The sequence below is a fragment of the Phacochoerus africanus genome, chromosome 6, assembly GCF_016906955.1.
Source record: "Phacochoerus africanus isolate WHEZ1 chromosome 6, ROS_Pafr_v1, whole genome shotgun sequence".
NCBI lineage: Eukaryota > Metazoa > Chordata > Mammalia > Artiodactyla > Suidae > Phacochoerus > Phacochoerus africanus.
Window position 1 is genome coordinate 52842330 of NC_062549.1, and position 21325 is coordinate 52863654.

At 37.7% G+C, this 21325-nt stretch overlaps 1 protein-coding gene across 3 annotated transcripts in view; it reads right to left on the reverse strand.

Annotated features, from left to right (window-relative positions):
* Positions 1–2872, reverse strand: part of RALYL (RALY RNA binding protein like) — a 751148-nt gene extending 748276 nt beyond the window's left edge. For all 3 annotated transcript variants that reach the window (XM_047782953.1, XM_047782954.1, XM_047782952.1), the window contains exon 1: positions 1642–2872. The gene's annotated coding sequence lies outside the window, so the exon portion shown is untranslated. The remainder of the gene's footprint in view (positions 1–1641) is intronic.
* Between the last annotated feature and the right edge of the window lie 18453 nt (positions 2873–21325).

The following is a 21325-nucleotide window of genomic DNA, read 5'->3' on the forward strand; positions in this document are numbered from 1 at the left end:
CAGGATATCAAGTCTGGTGATCCACACACAGGACAGAAACTATCTTCCTTACATAAATGCAACAGGACTTTCTTAACAGATAAAAGCTACCCTGAGCAGGAAAGTAAATCACACTGCTTCTTCCAAAGACCTCTGAAATGATAGAGAGTACTGTGAATTAAAAATATATATATAGCCTTCTAGATATTGCAATAAATTTTAATCTTCTACAGATTATCACTTGCACTCCCTCTCTCCCCACAAAGAGTAAAGAAACACAGACATAAAACTTCACAAACTGAGCTTACAGACAAATATTTGCTTGAAAAAGACACTGTATATTATTAAAATGTTTGTCATGGGCCCTTCTCTATGTTGAATTTAGTGTTTTACATCTATACATAACCTAGAAGGAAACTTAATCTGAGAAGTAAAAGTTATTTCACCTGCCTTATTTAACAGAATTCAAATTACACAAAGCTTCAGAATCAAATCATTTAAATAACTGCCTCCAGACTTAAGATTTAAAGTACAACACAAAATTTATTTGGACAGCAAGTTTGCCAGCAGATTTTCACTGCGTTAAGTACATAAATGGCTTTTTACTACCAAAAAGTAGTACCAGATTATTTTATTTACCTTCAAAAAGTAGTACCAGATTATACTGGAAATGTTAACAGGACAATCATAAAATGTCTTAAACTCCATAGAAAGCATTCAACATTGAGTACTATGTTATGCTACCAACACACTGAAATCTATCACCACCGTCACCAACTCCTACCCCTGTCCTGTGCCACGTCTCAGGGGAAAAGCTTTGTAACCACCATCAGGTGGTTAAAAAGAGGGAAAACACATCGTGCTTTTAATGCTCAACCTTACGGATGGAGTCTCACCAATGCAAACTGTTTTGTCCTCAACATTAAATCCAACTGACCATCACAGAAAGTAGATATCTTCCCCCACCCTGGAAGACGCCAGGCACTTAAAACCAAAGCAACACAAAAGGGAAAGAAAAGATCCAAAGACAGCACCATTAAAAAGGCGAAACCCTTCCGAACAAGAAAAACAGGCTGGCAAAGACCTACTGCGTTGTTTACTCAAGGCAAAGAAGAGGAGCGGGAGTTGAGCGTGCGGGGGTTGGTGCCATCCTCAGGGATCTGGAAAGGTCTCAAGCACCCTGGGTCCCCTGGCTAGGACCCAGCCCCTTCGGAAGAACTGCCCCTGCCGCTTCTCCCCCAGTCTCCCCGGCGCTCCGATGGGCCGCCCCAGCCGGCTCGCGCCGCGTCCTTGGCCCTCACCCCTTCTGCTCTTCAAGTGGCCCTCGGAGAACTTACAGGGCCCGCCAGCTGCTGTGTCCCCGGCCGGCGCCTCCCGGGGCGCAGACGCCGCCCGCTGCGGAGATGACCAGGGCGCAGCCAAGGGAGGGACAGTATTTTGCGCACATACAAAAACCAGCCCCAGGCCGGGGACGGACTTTGGTTTCCCCTAGCTCCCCTCACGGTTTTCCCCACCGCGGGCTCGGACCCTGCCCGAGCCGCGCGCGCGCACACACGCGCATAAACGCACAAAAACACACACACGCACACACACACAGATTTCTTTGCCAAGACCAGTGTTGCCATTGCAAACCCGGGAAACGCCTCCAAGGGGACCAAGTACCTGCTCTCTGCGAGCTGCTCAGCTGTTCACTTCATCCTCCGTTGACAAGGAAACCAAACCGCACTTCATTTTTTTTTTTCCAGAAAAACCTTCCACTGCCATCATTTGAAAATTGATTTACGGGGAGGGGAGGGGGAGGAAGAAGGGATAATATAGATATCAGGATATCTATCATAAAATTATCTCGGTCTTTTAAAAAAAGTCAGATGTGCAAAAGTCACAGTTAATTTAAAGGAGGAAAAAAGTATTTGCTTAAAAATCATCCCAGGCACCAGCTGCAAGAAAAGTTTCATGTTATCAATGGGTAGCAAAAACAGGAGGTTAAAAAAAACCAATTTGTTCTCACCGGCTTCCAAAAAGGGCACAAAAAATAGAAAATTAATGTATTTGCTCAGTGGTTTGTACCAGGTACCAGTATTGCAAAACCACAAACTTGTAAACACTGCCGTAAAATCCCACCTATACAAAAAAATCTTATCAGAAAAAGAGTATGCCAAAAAAAGAGTTAGAAACATGCTTTTTATTTTTTACAAAGGAAAAAAAAATAGGCACCATACTTCACATCGCTTTTTCCTTAAAACCAGTTGCATATTTTGCTGGACTTGGGAGTCGCTCCCAGCGGGCACGGTCGCCGCGACTCCCAGACACAGCGCCTTGTCTACAGAACCATCGCATGCTATAAAAACTTGGATTCAGGAAAAGGCTCAAAACCATGCTCCTCCAGCTTTCCCAAATATAAACAATAATCAAAGAAGTGGAAAAAAAAAAAGAAGAAAAAAAACAAAAAAACAAAAACAAAAACAAAAAAAGGACAAAAAAAAGAAGAAGAAGAGGACAAGAATGCCACTGAGAAGGTACTCACCGAGCGGGAGTAAAATGTTGGAATAAAAATGAGATTTAGGATAAAATACAGTATGGCGGTGGAAGAAGGAATGAAGCGCGTTTTTTTCTCTCAGTCTCTGCCTCAGGCACTGACACGTGACTCGGAGCAAAGCTGACTTGCCGGCAGCGGGGAAGGACCGAGGCTGCGAGGGGGGAAGCCCCACGGAGCCCAACTCAGGCTGGCAAGGCGGCGGCGGCGGCGACGGCGGCGGCAACGGGGAGCTCAAGCGCCTGTGAGCGGCAGCACCAGAGGCGGCAAGCAGCGGCAGCTCCGGGCGAGGCTGCCTCTACTGAGAGCCTAGACGAGCAGGTGCCCCTCACGCTGAGGCTGAGCACACGCACACGCACACGCAAGACAGGCAGGGCGCCGGCGAGAGGGGGAGCCGAGCAGGGCTGGGCCGGAGGCGCGCAGCTGCCGCTGGTACTGCTGCTGTTGCTGATGCTGCTGCTGCTTCTACAGCGGCCGCCGCCTCCGATGCGGAGCGCGTGTTCTGGGGCAGCTGGGGGGATGCTGATCAAACGCCTGGGAGGAGGTGAACAACTTGCTGCTCACCTCAAACTTGTTGTTGCTGGCCACTTCCTTATGCATTCATCTATTTTTCATCTCGGGGTAGTTACCTGGGGAGAGATCCCATCCCTTTCTTTCCTGAAGTTTCACTGTTAAAGCCCGGTTGAACTCATTCATTTTTCCTCCAAATTTCCCATTTCTCATCCCTCTTAAACTGCCTTGGCCTCTGCCGTTCCCTCCCCCAACACCTGCGCTTCCCCCTCTCTGTTCTCAGGGAACCTGGCTCAGCGCGCTACGGGGGGCGTTGTCACCGGCAAAGCCACTGTCAATCTTTACTGCCAACAGAATTCACAGCATTTCTTGCTGTCATCAGACAGGAATGCTTGCAGTTTGAAAGGCGAAACATCTCTCATTTATGCAACCCCGTCCCGGGTTTCTTTCTGCGGGTTGCAGAGCGTTGGGTGGGGGCGTGGAGGTCGTTAATTTATTCATTGGTGGACCAGGCATTGTTTGTTTTGTCCGCGTGTGCGCGCGTGCTTCCAAGCTCCTCTGGAAGACTCCGCGGGTCCCTGCTCCCTAGCAGAGGCTCCTGACTGACTCTTGCCCAAGTTATGGGCTGGGGCTGGAAGTCAAAAGAGAGGTGCAAGGGAAGCAAGTCAGTCCATTGTGTAAGTGCTCCCTGGGAGGGAGTGAGCACCTAGCGGTCGAGAGGGGGAGACGTGCACCGGGAGTGAGGCGGCGGCGCAGCCCGCGGGAGCCCAGGTGGCTTAGCTGTGAATTCTGAAGGTGAGGGTGAGAGGAATTTCTCCACCTGGCATCTGGTTTAGGATGCCTATCGCCTGAACAAAGATTCCATAAGCCAATCACTGGATGCAGTGGGATTCTTCTTTTGCTGCCTGTTCAAGTATCAGTTTTCTGGGCGCTGGAAAATATCTATTCTTCATTTTTGTGCAATACTAGTATCAGGACCATTTCCCTCTGCTGCTTTGAATCTGGGTTGTGTGGAATTAATTGGCATCTCTGTGTTTGAGAATGAGCAATTAACACAGTTCTGCAGTTCACAGATTGCTGCCCCTGATCGTTATCTCAGTGTTTCCAATGTTGACATTTACGATAAAACGCCTCCGTCGGAGATGATCTCACCTGGACATTTCTGAAAATTAAGTACACATCCATTACAGAGAGCTTCAACAGCAAAGATGTTTCTCAAGCATTCTGGTCAGAATTCATTGACCAAATAAAGTATTAATCCACAATTTAAATAAAAGATTTAAAATAACCATTAAAATATTAAATATTTATTTTGGTGAGTTGCCAACTCTACACCCACTTATTACACGTACTTTAAAGTGAGGGTTGCTAATTAGAAATACTGAAAGGGATGAATGCATCAAAGGGGATTTGGTAATTTTAGAAGGCTTGTTGAGCTCTATTCCAAAATGACAGGATTTTAAACTGGATAATGTAAATCATATGTTGTGCTTTCACTTGTAAAATACATTGGGTGTCTTTAAAAAAAAAATTAGATCTCTCCAAATATGGTCTTTTTCTTCTCTGAGTCATGAATTAATTTTTTTTTCCATTAAAAGATGTTTGCTAATTTTTCCAAAATTTTTTCCCAAGTTAAAAAATACATGATTCTAATCATTTAGTAAGGAAATATTCCTTTAGTGAATGTTATTTTTACAGCAGTAGTCAAATGTAAGAAACTCCACTTTAAAAGTAAGTTTTGAACCCTTCATGTAGACTGGGCAATGCCTAGGTTTTAAAGAGTTATTCAGGAAGAATTTTGAAAAACAAGCTGTTTAGAATTACACTGCAGTAATGGCTGTCAGCCAATCACAGTGATTGTCAAGCTTTTATTATTCAATAAAATGACTCCCCTTTATGTAAAATGCAGTTCTGCTGAAGAACAAGCAAGACATCAATATCCTGCCTGCCTTTCCCCATTTATTTATGTAATTACAATAAGGTGCTCAAGTTATTCCATTTATTTTATTTCCAATATGCCATTTTCATCTTTTCAGTTCCATCAACAAGGTGAAAACCAAAAGTAAACAAAGTTAGACCAAGAGAAGTAGTATTTATTGAGCATAGCCTCTCATTTAGTTCTTGTTGCTGTTCTATGAAACTGATACTCTTATACTCATTTTACAGATTAGGAAAATAAAGCCAAAGGATTTAAGTAATTTGTCAAGCTTTACACTGTTAGTATTAGAGGTGGGACTGGACCAAAATTTTATCTGGTTTTATAGCTAGAATAAAAGAACCTCCCTAAAAATACATGAAAGATACTAAATATTTTCAAATATTGCACAATAGTGTAAATTAAGTAAGTAGATCTAAAATAAATTTGTGGCTATATATTGCCCAGTTAGTAGTATATATTTGCATTTATTTTTTGATTTCATAAAATACTTGGAGTAGGACACAAAACTTCAAAAGCAGGAATGAAGGGGTTAATTTTTTCTTTAACAAAAATCTTTACAGAAAAATGTGGTCAAGTACTCCCTGGTCACATCCTTAGGGGTTAACTGTAGGCTTTTTAAAGCAAAATTGCAATTGTGAACTGTGCCCTTTGATATCCTTTCTCTCTTTTTTTTTTTTTTTTCTTGATCTTTTAGAGCCTCACCAGCAGCACATGGAGGTTCTCAGGCTAGGATTCAATTGGAGCTGTAGCCCCTGGCCTAGGCCACAGCCACAGTAATGTGGGATCTGAGCCGTATCTACGACCTACACCACAGCTCACAGTGATATGGGATCCTTAGCCCACTGAGCAAGAACCAGGGATCCAACCCACAACCTCATGGATACTGGTTGGGTTCATTAACCGCTGAGCCATGAAGGGAACTCCTGCTATCCTTCCTGAAGTAAGCTATGGAAGATTCATGATTGAAATATATACTAAAATGTATACTAAGTTTAAGGTAAGACAAATAAGTAATTATTAAAGAAAAATCTATTTTGAAATCTGTGCTACATAATCTCAATGTTTTCCCATTAGAAAATATTGAACTTATATGAATTATATGTGCATTCATATATCTTACATATAAATATACACTTAGAAATTATACATTACAATACCATGGTTGCAATTCACACTTTAACCGTTCAATGCCCTCAAATCACTTTCTCCTTTTTTTGCTTAATAAATTTTTTCACATCTGAGTAATTTTAATCTTTGAGTACTTTTACTTTTTCATTATATATCCAATTCCTGCCCAAGAACATATTCAGTTATGCGTCTCATTCAAATTTGAATGATATCCTTTATTTTGCCTATATTTCTATTGGAGGAACTGCATATACCTAAACTCATCAAGTAATTTATACAAGTTATCAAAGAAAGTGATTAAAAGATAGGAAAATATATAGTAACAATAGAATATGGCCTGAGTAAAATAGAGAAGAAAGAACTATCAAAATTTATGTGTAAGAAAAGAAAATCATGGAATTGGAGAATACTTGTGGTTACCAAGGGAGAAGGGAAGGGAGTGGGATGGACCGGGAGCGTGGGGTTAATAGATGCAGACTCTTGCCTTAGCGATGGTTTAGCAATGGGATCCTGCTGTGTAGCACTGGAAACTATCTCATCACTTATGATGGAACATGTAATGTGAGGAAAAAGAATGTATACAGGTATGTGTAACTGGGTCACCATGCTGTACAGTAGAAAAAAAAATAATAAAAGGTTAAAAAAATTTCTGCGTAACAATTTTTAATGTTTGTTTCATTCTTCGCATATATTATGGAATCCAAAAAAATACATATCAAATAAAATACATATCAAATAAAATACATATCAAAGTGTCATGATTTATATACATTCATAATTATTTACATAATAATTTAAAATAAATTAATGTCAATTAATATTCTTACATTGAATGTGTTTATTCTGCATTAAATAGTTTGATGTAGATCTATGATAAAGTGACCTCCAGCAAAAGTGACAGAGTATATACACAAGAAAGCCCTGATGAGTTGCCTGATTAATACACTTAGGCACAGAGAGGAAAAAGAGCAGCACATGACATGTTCAGTGTTCTGCACCATTTGTTATAATTCATTGATTACTGATCTGACAATCACTCACTCTTAAGAGGATATAAAATATGTCAGTTTATAAATTTAGAAACTGCAAATTTATCTACAATATCTCTTTAGATTTGAAAAGTTAGAGATGAAAATGTGAAAATCCTAGAGCCAGAATTAGGCCTCTGAAAAGGTTATTAAAGGCTAAAAATATTAAGTTAATTGTAAAACATTTTATTGTATTATACATAATACATTATATATAATATATAATAAGTACGTAATATGTAGTATACATCATATATCATATATACTACATTATATATAATAAACCTTTTATTAGTATAAGCATACAAGGAGCCTGAAAGGAACAAAAAAAGAAGGGGACTTTTGCAAAACTAAACAAAATGCAAGTAAGAAACATCATAAATGGAAAAGATGCACCATTTAATAACGGCTTACTATGTTTTAGTAGCTTGACATATGCATTGTCATAAAATCCTCATAATTAGAAATTGAGATTCTAAAAGACTCTGCTCAGGGACAGTGAAAAATGGAACAGAAGTGCTTTCATATTTAGGGAGCTATCCAAAGATCATGCAAAGGGAAAAGTAAATTTAATGACAAAGTGCTATCACCACAGATAAGAAATTGAGATTATGACTATGGGTGGAGGGCAGCAGGGGAAAAGAATACAGAGGAGAAAAAGGGATGGGGAGAGAGATGAATAGAAAAGAAGGAAGAAAGGAAGCAAAGACAGGGGGAGGAAAAAAGGGAGGTAAATTTTGAGACCCAGAGCATGGATGGGGAACCTGGAAAACTCCCACCATATACATGAGAAATGTAAGACAAATGCAAACACTGGACAGATTTGGGTCACACAGATGAGTCCTAAAAGACATGCGACAAAAAAAAAAAAAATACATTAGAAAAATATTGCAGACTTTACAATACGTTTCTTCGGTGAAACAAAATATTGCCTGAAATATCCAGAAAACAATCTTGCTGAGGCTAACAAAACTCTGTACCAGAAGAAGTAACATTTTTTTTTTTTAATAGAGAGAGAGAAAACCAGAGAGAGCTAGCTTTTTTTGTGTTTAAAAATCAAGAGATTTGCTTATCATCTGACCCAGAATGTCAACAGAAGACAGTATGGTTTCATTGGGAAATTAATTTTGCCTAAGGAGAAGAATCTTGAGGATGTACCAGAATAAAAAAAGATCGTTTTACTGTCTATTCACAAGATCTTAAATTCAGAGGCACAATGTAACTCCTTTATTCACACTGATATAATTGTATAATTATAGTTATGATTCTCCTGTTGATTTTTTAAATCTTTGTTTAATTGTTTCAATTTTTAAAACCTTGGGCTTAAAGATCATCTGGATTTTAAGCTTCAATATTCACTTAACTTCTGAACTTTTTTTTGAGGTAGGGGTTATTCATTTGCTGTTGGTTTAAGTACTATAGCATTCAGGAGATGAAGGCATGAGATTAATTGGTTATTATTAAGTCTTGGGTTCCTGCCACTTTTAATTTCCATGAAATCTAGTAAGTTCTTTATTTATATTAATATGAGGCTTACATTTGAAAACAAAATTTTTCTAGAAATGAAATTGAGTTTTTACAAGCCAGATAAGTGTAGTAAAATAATTTTATGCTGATATAGGACAATATACACTGCAAGCTTCTTACTACAGACTGAACACTTAAATAATCAATATTTGCTCATGAATATTTTTTGTACTAATAAATGTGTGAATAGACCTTTGGTTAAAAAAAATTATCATAGGGAGTTCCCTTCATGGCTCAGTGGTTAATGAATCTGACTAGGAACCATGAGGTTGTGGGTTAGATCCCTGGCCTTACTCAGCGGGTTAAGGATCTGGCGTTGCTGTGAGCTGTGGTATAGGTTGCAGAGGTGGCTCGCTTAGATCCCACATTGCTGTGGCTCTAGCATAGGCCGGCAGCTACAGCTCTGATTAGACCCCTAGCCTGGGAACCTCCCTATGCCGCAGGAGAGGCCCCAAAAAAGGCAAAAAGACCAAAAAAAATGATTATAGGAATAACTAAATCTAATTTGTGGCATGTATAGATCTGTCTGTATTTTCCAGATTCCTTTTACCATTTCACTGAAACAACAAACAGGTTGTTTTTACATAACTTTTCTATCTTATATTCTTAATTTCTTCTAATATCCTCTACTCACTTTTTTCCATCCCAGAACTCAGACCTATTATATCTTCCTGTACACATTCAGAGTGTATATGTGGGGTGGCGATGAGATGTATTAATACATTAATTCCTTGACTTTTATTTAATTAGTAGAAACCTTTTATACTGGCTAATGTGTGAATATACATTGAAAAAAATGATTTAAGGTAATAGTCAATTATGTATGCAATATGTATATGGCTATATTCTCCAGATTCCTTTTTTCCCCCTATAGATTTCTCCTCCTTGGAATAGAGAGGGGTCAAACATGTTAAGATCTGAAAAGATCACAACTCTTGGCTCTTTAGCTTCCAGGTAGTAAATTATTTGTTATTTTATTCATCTAAAACTCCAGAGAAAAGAACAAGGATCAAATAGGCTTTCCAAATAAAAGTATAATGAACTACTAGTAGTCCATTGGGCAAAATATGAATATTTCAAATTATAAACTTATAAATACACAGACATTCCAGTTAAGCTTCCCATGACAGGAAAATAGCACACCATTCATTATAAATAGTCAATGCTCTTGCATGAGTGCCAGTTTCAGATGTGTTTATCTTTACAAATTATAGAAAATTTAAAGTAGGACTTTTCTCTATTATCACATTAACTATAAAAAGATTTCATTAAAATTTGATACATGTCATTTTTTGCTTGTTTTCAAGAAGAATTGGTAACTAACTTCTTAAAAAAAACTTAGTGTGTTTTACTAGTAGTTCCTAAATCAACTCTGTTCAAAGCCTAGGAGATAACAAAAATGTATAACTTGCAGAAAAATTTTAATCTTTAGACCTGATACTTATTTTTCTTACAAAGGTAATCTGTAATTTTTTATCACTTGTTCAACAAAAGATACAACATGTTTTAAAGCTTATAAGAAGAAATCAAAAAACATTCTTTAGACATTTCTTGGAGGCACAATTAATTTAAAAGACTATTATAAAAATATTATAATACACTATGAAAGTTTATAAAGAGAAAACAAAGATAGGAAGTTAAAAATCTTAATTCTCCATTAAGAATATACTTCTTTTTGTGGGAGAGGAGAGATTAGACAGACAAAGTTTTGTCAAAAATATGCATTGCCGAATTTTCTTCCAGCAACTTGCTGGGAATGACGAAAACTCTGTTGCTTAATGAAATGTTCCTGGAATTGACTATAGTTACCAATGAAGCTAGAATCCCTTCCATTCAGGATAAGGACAATTATTAGAATTCTGAAACATAATACCTCATAATTTTATGCTAATTTAAATGTTAGTTATAATTGGTTTTTTTTTAACATCATCAATAAAATCCAGTGGCTATGACAATGAATTGGCAAGCATAACACTTAAGTAGATAAACAAATTAGGAAGCTAGATAGAATATTAAAACATGTATCACTCATATCTTATAAGCTGTGTATATTTTAAATAATGGTTATAAAGACATTCACTTGTTATTATGAAATAAATGTATTCTGTGTTGGAGAAATGCTCCTTTAGTACCCTAAAATACGTAAATATTTGACAATTATACATCAATATGTAGAATTACTTTTTAATCTATTCAAGTAAGGTTGGGGTTGCATAATGGGTAAAAACTGATGAATAATCTCATAATTGAAACTTTGTAAATGTTACTCTGAAAATGAACTTAAAGAAATCTATGCTTCAGTTTGCTTCTCCAAGAAACTGACAATATAGGTCCTAAAAGATGTTCAAAAATTCAGAATTGGATTTCTTTATTCAAGCCTCAAATTTAACTAAAACAGAATCAAAGCATGTCATGTAAAGATTCTCAAATAATTCAGACTAAAACATTTAAATTTAATAAAACATTTGTTTATTGATTCTATTTTATTCTTTTTCGTCTTTCTAAAAAGCAGGGTTTGTTTCAAAGTTGGGGTTTTTAAATAAAACAAAATTTCTTCAAAAGCTGCAGAGAAATCAATGTCCAGTCACCAGAGGCAAGGTACCACATTTGCCTCCGAACCTTTGTTCTCATTGTCTAATCAAGGAAACACAACAATTCACCAGGAAGGATTACTTTATTTTAATGCTGATATCTCAAATGAGTTTATTTCTTATATCTTTGTAATGATTCTCTTGTAATGAATATAGAATCATTTTCAAATAAATATTTTATATTGTCTTTCCATAAAAATTAAGGTCCTAACATTAAATCTCAACTCAGTGAAAGCATCTCTGCAGGGTCATTTTTGAGAACATGGAGTAATGGACAGTTAATGTGTTCCCTACACATTCTCAAATATCAGATTTTCAAGCAAGCTTTTCCCAAATACTGGATCATAGTCAAATCATGGCTGAATTCTTTGACAAGTGCCTGAAATGCTGATAGAGGGTGTTGCTGAATAGATATCTATATGCTTTGGATACCAGGCATTCAAGCAGCAAAAGTGATATTCTCTGTGAAAATCCAGGGCCTGATACATAGATTTCACTCAGGTGGAGAGCCATGCCATTTCTCCAAAATGGTGAGATGAAGAGGAGTTTCCTGTAGATAGTTACAACTATTTTTTCTTTTTAAAAAACCACTAGCTAATTTGGCTGTACATCTATGAAGATCCAGAATCCTGCCAAGAAGAAAAAAAATTTAAAAAGACCATCAAGGACTTGAACCTTTTTGAGGAAAATTATTTCAATATGCAGCTGAAATAAAACAACAACAAAAGAAAAAATCTCTGACTTTAAATAGAACTGCAGTCTTAGGGATCTGCCAGGATGTTGCGCTCAAAAGCATTCCCAGAAGTATCCAAATCCTTGTGCCTATTGAATGAGATTACTTATCATTATCCTTTTAACAATGCATGATGCTTGTTCCAAATAGCAAGTCAATCATATTATGAAACTTTTTTTTTTCCTGGTCATAATTGCTCAAGACTAGATCACTTTTATAGATGCTGCTGATTTATGCCTATGCCAGGGAGCAAAAGTGTTCAGAGGCAAGGTCTCTTTATATATTCATTTTTTTCTTTACTCATCCACGAGCTTCCTTCACTCATGGACATGAGCATCACTTCAGACACTCAATGTCCTCTACACTGTCTTTGATGCTAGGAAGACAAAGATAGAGAAAGCAAGTAGCTATATCCACTGCATGCCCCTAGGTGAAGAATCTCCAATTGCTGCTGGATGGCCTGTTAAAAATTCTGCCTGTGCTTGATCCCTTTCTCTATTTCTTTCTGCCTGGGGTCCATTTACCTTTACACCTCCACTGCTCTCTTCTTTCTCAGCATGTAATCTTATCTCCTACATTGGTTGCAACCAGGCTGGAGCTTGTAGGATAATTTGGAGCTTTAAAAGGTAGGAGGAAGTACAGAGAAAGCAGGTGAGGGCTGATGAGATGGGAGGGAATAAAGGGTGAAGGGAAGAAAACATCTGTGAAAGATTCAAGTGAATCTTGAATGCCAGGGGAACTCCTATCCATATTTATTTGTAACTCAAGAGAGTGATCTATACCAGAGCTAATAAATATGGATAGGAGTTCCCTGGTGGCACAGGATATTAAGGATCTGGCATAGTCACTGTTGTGGTCCTGGCAGCTGCTGTGGCTCAGTTTCAATCTCTGGCCCCAGGAAATTCCACATCCCATGGGAGTGCAGCCAAAAAATAAATAAATATGAATAAAATCAGTTAAAGTTATAATGAACATATGGTATTATCAGTATCCTCCTTTTAGGGGTAAGGAAAGTGATGTATAGAGAGGTGAAGTGTTTTGCCCATAGTAACACATCATTCTGCAGAGCCAGAATTGACACTCAGACAGTGTGAGTGTCACTGGTAGCAAGCTCCCCAGGAGCAACACCATTTAAGGATGCAAAGGAGCTGTCAGGATGCAGTGGAAACTTGGAGAGTTTCAAGAAGGCAGGAGTGGTCAAGAGAGGCAGATGCTGCTGAGTGTGCAAGAGAGAGAAGTGTATTTTGCACTGGCAGGTGATAGGAAGAAAAGCATTAGAAAGATTCTTGAAAAAATGTCATGGTGGGAACCATGTAATCTGCACATCAAAGCAGCAGAGGAATATATTACTGCTACCCATGTTTGAGATACAACCTCACTCATGTTGCTGGAGAAGTTCTCCAACAGGACAAGACCACTGGAGGAGAGCATTTAGATCCTCCTCACCCCCACCCCTCTTGTAGTGTACATTTCCACCCACAGTTCACACATCAAAAACCTTTTCAAGGAGGGAACCCTGAGAGAACAAGCTATATTATGTGTGACCAAACCCCATTAAGGCTTCTATGTAAACATTTAAGATTTTGATTTTCAGGTGCAGAAACCTACCAGTTCTGCAGCTGCCCACCCCCCCTGCCCGCCCCCACCACCCCCGCTTGGCTTTTCTTGAACTCTACTTGCCCTTCCCCTTCACCTCCTAGGGGTGGGGGCAGAGGGAGTTTTGAATTTCACCCAGGAAACTCTCCAGTTTGGGAATCAACAAATGTGGCGAGAATGTCACTAGAGGGGTGATGAGAGGTGAGTTGAGATTACTTTCCTCCTGTTACCAAGCAAGGGCTCACTGCCTAGCTCGCATAGAAGCCAGTACTTTGGCTCCAGCTTTTGAGAAAAGAAAGAGTTTTATTTCAAAGATGTGGGAGGCAGGCAAGGCTCTCAAATCTATCTCTTCCATTCAGGGTTCAGGGCGAAATTTAAAGAGTCAGAGCTAAAAGCTGATTGGTAATCTTGACTCAGTAATCAAGTTGCTTGGGCTGCTGGAAGCCAGATTTTTCATATTGAAAGACTTCTTCCTAAAGGGCTCCAGTAGCAACATTTCTAATTGAGTTCTACAGACTGAAGATTCTTGGCTCTGGGGCCATCCTGGACACATGAATTCCAGTTTGAAACATGCCCAGAATGCTATCTCTGTAAAATAACTCAAGGCTTGATTCAGCAACAACCTATTTAAGGAGACAAAACCAATTGAATCTGGTCAATGTTTACCTGCTGATTCACTACCAGATTTTGGAAGATGGAAAGGAAAGAGAAAAGATAGTTTGATGTCACATATTTCTTGGAAGAACAGGTATGTTTGTTGCTGTTATTTTTAAAGGCAGGGGTGTAAGCTGGTACTAGGATATGTATTGGGAAAAGTTAAGTTAGTTTGGGGACATACTGTGCTAGAAGTGACAGCGAGATACACAGATGGGACTACTAACTAGGCAGTAAGAAAAATGTGTTTTTGTAACCTAAATTTCCCAGTTGTCTCTTCAGAGTCTTGAAGCTCTTTGAATGGATGAGCCTCCAAAGGAAATACCTAGAGAAATCAGAGAGACTGACATTTCAGGACTCTAGAGTTAAAGACCTAAGTAAAAGAAAGGAGCAAAGCGAAAAGGAGGTGTTAGAGAGTTTAAGTAGAGAGCAAGGATTTTTTTTTTTTGCGCAAATGTGATTAACTATCAACTCAGCTTAATGATGTTATTGCCATATTTATTTGATTAAAAGAAGCACTTTTTGCAGGTCCAGTTGTGGTTTAGTAGAAACGACTAGTATCCATGAGGATGTGGGTTTGATCCCCGGCCTTGCTCAGTGGGTCGGGGATCCCGAGTTACCATGAGCTGTGGTATAGGCTCAGATCCTGCATTGCTGTGGCTGTGGCATAGACCTGCAGCTGTAGCTTCAATTCGACCCCTACTCTGGGAACTTCCATATGCGGTAAGTGGGCTCTAAAAAGCGAAAAATAAATTAATTACATTAAATTAAAATAAATAATAAAGTAAAAGCAGCACATTTTTCGCACATTAACATAATTTAATTGGTTTATAACTTACAGTAGATTTATAGACTTAATATAGAGTTTTGTTTCATTCTTAACAATCTATAATATGTTGCATCTATTATATTTATAGTATCTTAGAATTTAAAAATCTATTTTTCTCGTATTGATAGATGCTCATTTATGATTTGTAGATATATTATTACTGAAAGGAGAGAGACTATTTGTTATCTTTCATGTTAACTCAGTTTATGTGACAAGTAGGAGGACATAATCGGAATTTAAGATGCACTGTTATGAGTATATATGCTAAAGGCCATAGGAATAAACTTGTTTTTTAAATGCCCCAATTTCCTGCTATGCAAATATCTAGGAGCATTAAAAAGATGACACGCAGATATCTGCTACATATATTGTTAATACTGCCTACATTTACAGTGTGGACAAGTGATGAGGAATAATAATTATAATGAAGCAGTTTTAAACAGGTTCAGGAAGAATTAGCCATAAGGAAGATACTGCTGAGATGCTTATGAAAGCTATGGAGTTGTCCCTTGTGATGTGCTTTGTCAGGCAGAACTAATTATCTGTGGAAGATAAGAGAAAATATGGTGAAAAACAGCAGCCATTTCCCATAGCGGGAGTATCCATTTAAAACCCAACAACTCCCTGAACCATGAGATAATTGAAACAGTACCAAAGCTGGCATGAATAACAAGGCCTGTACTATCTTTCTTGGAAAGTAGTGGGGGGAGACAGTGAAAAATAACTTCAAATGCATTTTTGAAAAATAAATTGTATTTCAATTGATCAACATTATTTGATTTAAATAAGAAAGGAATTATTAATACATCCAGGCTTAGGCTTTCTAACCAGAAAATTAGCTTAGCTTGCAAAAGTTTGCAGGTGACATAATCTGATATGTCATATTTTTCGGTTTTAATATGCAAGCGACGTTAAAGATTTTTTTTTTTAGTATGCCTTTGCCTACATAGTCAGCAACCAAAATTAACATTTAAGGGCCTTAATGAGCATTTGTGCCAAACTAAAAGAGAAATTACCTGGGAGTTCCCGTTGTGGCACAGCGGAAATTGATCCGACTAGTGTCCATGAGGATGCAGGTTCATTCCCTGGCCTTGCTCAGTGGATCAGGGATCTGGTGTTGCTGTGGCTATGGTGTAGGCAGGCAGCTGTAGCTCTGATTCACCCCCTAGCCTGGGAACTGCCATATGCTGTGGACGCAGCCATTAAAAATCTAACTAAATAAATAAATAGACGTTACCTAAGAAAACTTAGTATTTTAACCAAACTTTCAGAATCTCTATCAAAAAAAAAAAGTTATTTTTGTACCTAGATTCAGTTAAAAGTAGCATAGAATAATTTACAGGTGTGATTTCTGTCACTTCCCTCTTACCCTGACCTCCTTAAACACCCAGTTTTCCGTGGCTGAGGCATTGTCTCAAGAAGTCCTCAAGGACCCAGCACCTTCTGTGGGTCTTTTCTGCTGTGCTGAAACTGTGGCCCTTTTAAAATTCTGGTAACAAAATGGCCACTCCTACTCCAGGCATCATTATCTGCCTGCTGGTCAGAAGAAAGGAGAAAAAGTTAAAAGGCAAAATGTTAAGGAAAGCCAGGAAGGTGATTATGTTTAACACTTTAAGAAAGTCAGGGTTTGTTAACAAAGAAAAGGAGACTCGGTATTATTAAGGTAATTATAATGCTTGCAAATATACCAATCTGTTATCTGATGCTAAAAAAGAACAGGGATTCTGTGTCTTTCAGAATTTTAAACTAGATTCATGGGTTGTATAGCACAGAAACTGCAATCTTAGTAATAGTATTTGTTTATTCAATAAAGAAATGATCTGAAAGTTGCAGAAAATTGGGGGGAAGAAATTTTTCATTCAGCAAAATGGCTAAAAGAATTTTTTTGGTCAAAACATGAAGTAAGATGAATAGGAGTTCCTGCTATGGGACAATGGGATTGGCAGCGTCAGTGGAACTCAGGGAGGCAGGTTCAATCCCTGGCCCAGCACAGTGGGTCAAGGATCTGGCATTGCCATATGTTGCAACTGTAGGTCATAACTGTGGCTTGGATCTGCTCCCTGGTCCAGGAGCTTCATGTGCCACAGGGCAGCCACAAAAAGGAAAAAAAGAAAATGGAAAAAGAAGAATATAAATGGATATTTGAACTTAACCAATTCATTTTCTCTCTGTTTTATATTAATTTCCCATTACCAAGGATAATCACAAGTTAATTATAAATGAAAACTGTGGTAAGATTAACAAAATTTAAAAATGATAGAACATTTCAAATAAGACTAATTAGAAAAAAATAAATTTTTTCCTGTAAATTTAAAATAATGGTGAGATATGAGTAAGCTCTTTTTATGTTTTGTTTTAAATGCTCGTTACTTTGTTCCTGCTGAATTCCAAGAGGGAAATAAGTTATAGTGAACTGCATTGCTATTCATATATTCCTTTCTTTTCCACTGCCTATCTCCACATTTCTTCAAAAAGGCAGCATATTCTTTGAGTTTATAATGATACTGATAGTCAGTTTAAATGCAGTCTGCAAGTAGCAATATAGAGCCAACTTAAAATCAGTAGCTTTCATGAATCACTTCTTTGAGTGGAATTTTTCTAAAAAAAAAACATGGACATGCTAAGGAAAAATCGAACTTATACAATACTTGCAAACAGTAATAATATTAGCATATTAAAGAAGTATAGTCATTAGAGTGTAAAATTATTGATGCTAACATTGTAATTAGAATATAACTGCTCACAACTTTATAAAACAAGTAGATGTACAGTGTTTAAATAAGAGGCTCATTTACCAAAAGAGAAAAATATTTCCACCCTCTCTCAGAAGAAACATTTTTAATCACATTTCAATCCAATCACTGAAAAATAACACAGGAATTCCTGCTGTGGCACAGTGGAAATGAGTCTCACTAGTATCCATAGGATGCAGTTTCCATCCCTGGCCTCACTCAGTGGGTCGGGATCCAGCATTGCCATTTGCTGTGGTGTAGGTTATAGACACAGCTTGGATCCTGAGTTGCTGTGGCTGTGGCTGTGGCAAAGGCCAGCAGCTGTAGCTCTGATTCAACCCCTAGCCTGGGAACTTCCATATGCTGCGAGTGTGGCCCTATATAGCAAAAATATTAAAAAAGAAAGAAAGAAGGAAGGAAGGAAAGAAAGAAAATACAGGTTTTATAATTTAACTGTTACACATTATAATGTCTATGTAAAAACTTTAAACAAAATGTTGATATTTTAGCAGACTAATATAACATACTTTCTAGAATATTTGCATTATGATACTAAAAATTAGTCTGATATAAAAAGTTAGTACAATCAAGGGCAGAAATTACATGGACACTATTTTTTAAATAACTTATTCTCACATTGAGGCCATAAGGATATTACAAAACAATAAATACAAGAAAGTGTTTTTTGTGTGCCTCTAAATGAGACCTACTATAAAGCTATAATTAGTTTTTTGCTTTAGGTATTTGAATACACAGCAGCCAAAACTAATATCATACAAACACACATAATTTTAGGGTGAGGAAATCCTGCACATATAAGAGGAACACCTTAGTAGAATATTCTCCTTATATGCAAAGGAAGGCTCCCTAACTGATGTGAACTGAAAACATGAAACTGATTGAGTAGTTGCCCAGAAAAGGAACTTAGGAGAAAGGGGTTAGTTTCTGTGTGTTTGGGAAAGCATTTGAAATAGTGAAAGTGAAAGAAATCTCTTGCCTGAGGGGAATAAAAGCAACTAAAATGAGACTTCTAATTTTATATCATTTGACTAGGAAAAAGAAAGGTATTGTAGGTAGGGATGGATCCCGTGTGATTTTGAAAAGGAATGGGTTCATTTGTGCCTTGTATCAGATTTCAGATATAAGTGATATCATATGGTATTTACCTTTCTCTTTTGACTTCACTTAGCATGAGAGTCTAGTTCCATCCATGTTGTAGCAAATGACATTATTTTGTTCTTTTTTTTATGGCTGAATGTTATTCCATTGTGTATATCTACCACAGCTTCTTAATCCATTCATCTGTCGATGGACATTTAGGTTGTTTCTATGTCTTGGTTATTGTGAAGAGTGCTGCAATGAACATATGGGTACACGTGTCTTTTTGAAAGAAAGTTTTGTCTGGATATATGCCTAAGAGAAAAAAGAATGTATATATGTATGTGTGACTGTGTCACCTAGCCATACATTAGCAAATTGACAGAACACTGTAAACCAGCTATAATGGAAAAAAATAAAAATCACTAAATAAAAAAAAGGAATGGGTAACAGGATCTTTCAACAGAACTGAAGTTTGGTGATTTTATTGTTGTTATTGTTAAATATAGTTGATTTGCAATGTTGTGCCAGTTTCTGCCTTACAGCAAAGTGACCCAGTCATACATACAGATACATTCTTTTTCTTGTATTATCATCCATCATGTTTCATCACAAGCAAATGGAGAAGTTTGATGAATTTCATACTTTGAAGTTATACAATGAAAGGCAGTGTATCCCTCTTTTTAAGCAGAATTCACTAAGTGAATTTTAAGGAACTACTTGATTGACATTTGGGAATTTGAGAGGTGAAAGGAACTGAAGTCTGGGCTAAGCCACTCCAAATGCCTCAGTATAATAATGGAACAAAATGATCTAGCTATCAACCCTTAAAACAGGTAATTTCCCTATATCTCTTTCCTTGTCCTAAGAAGCTACTTTTTTTTTTTTTTTTTTAGGGCCACACCTGCAGCATATGGAAGTTCCCAGGCTAGGGGTCAACTCGGAGCTGCAGCTGCTGACCTATGCAACAGCCACAGCATTGCCAGATCCAAGCTGCATCTTTGACCTACACTGCAGCTCTGGGCAAGTCTAGATCCTTAACCCATTTGGTGAGGCCAGGGATGGAACTGGAATCCTCATGGATACTAGGTGGGTTTGTTACCCCTGAACCATGTGGTAACTCTACTCCATGTCTTTTTAATCCAAAATACAGACATTTTTAAAGCCTCAAATTTAATGCAACTCACATTCTAATGCTTCCCTACTATCATATTAGCAAAGAGCAATTTCTTCTTTTGCTGAATCTATTGTACTTACAATGAGGCTGACTTCCACAATATTGTTTTGAAATTCATAAACCGGTTATAAGTAAATCTCTGTTGCTCTTTACTTTGGAGCATGCTTCATAGAGTTCCCTATGTACGAAAGAGCTCAATTTTAAGTCAAAACCTACAAATCAAAGCCCATGCCCTCATGACTTCTTATTTGGGCTTCATATAATGGTTTGGATTTGGAAATAGTGTTTTCTCTATCCAAATTCTTCAATCAGTATGACAGATCTGTTTCAGTTAGCATCCATCCTAAATAAATTCTATGAATACCACATAGCCTGCCCTTTAAGTCATAAACATACTCTTGAAATTTTTTGAAAATCCATTCAGACATTTCCACACTATGCAAGACTAGATAGCAGAAAAAAATTTTTGTGAACTGCTCATTTGGATATCTACTACACTATTTTATTTACCTCCTTACTCAACAGTATGTGTCTTTGTGTGTGATTGTGTGTGTATGATTGTGTGTGTGTGTGTGTGTGTGTGTGAGAAAGAGAGGGAGAGAGACAGTCTTACCTTTATAACTAGATTCTAAAGTCAGTGAGAGCTAATGAGGACTATATACCCTCATTGTGTCACACACAATATTGGTGGATAGAATAAAAAATAAACCTGGTGTACAAATTGACAGTAAACTGAGTGATGATGTCTGAAACAGAATGTACAATGATGGAATCAATCTATGGCCTTATTTCTGGCTTCTTTAAACCTCTGGTGCATGTACACACACACACACACACACATTTACACACTTTATTAGTTATTTCAACACTTGCTAAGGCATAAATCATACTGACTAATGGAAAATACGCTTGGGTTATACATGAATGTCCAATTTTAAACAGGATGATATTGGAAATGGCTACCAGCATTGGAATTCTGTTAGCTTCATGCCTTGCACAGAATTGGAATAAATGCTTGTTGAATAAATAATTTGAATGAGTGAGTGATCCATCAGGAACAGATGTAAGGGATCCATCAGGTTGAGTTGGCCTGATGTTGGTGAAAGCAGTTCAGAGTCCTAAAGACCTCAGCGGCAGCTCTGTTTTTCCTGGTACATAGACTAGCAGTTCTTACCTCTTTGATTTTCTGTCAGAGAGGGGAGAGGGCTGTTCAAATGCTTGCAGCACTCCCCAGGGTGGCTGGCTTGCTAACTCTAAGCACAGCTTTACTC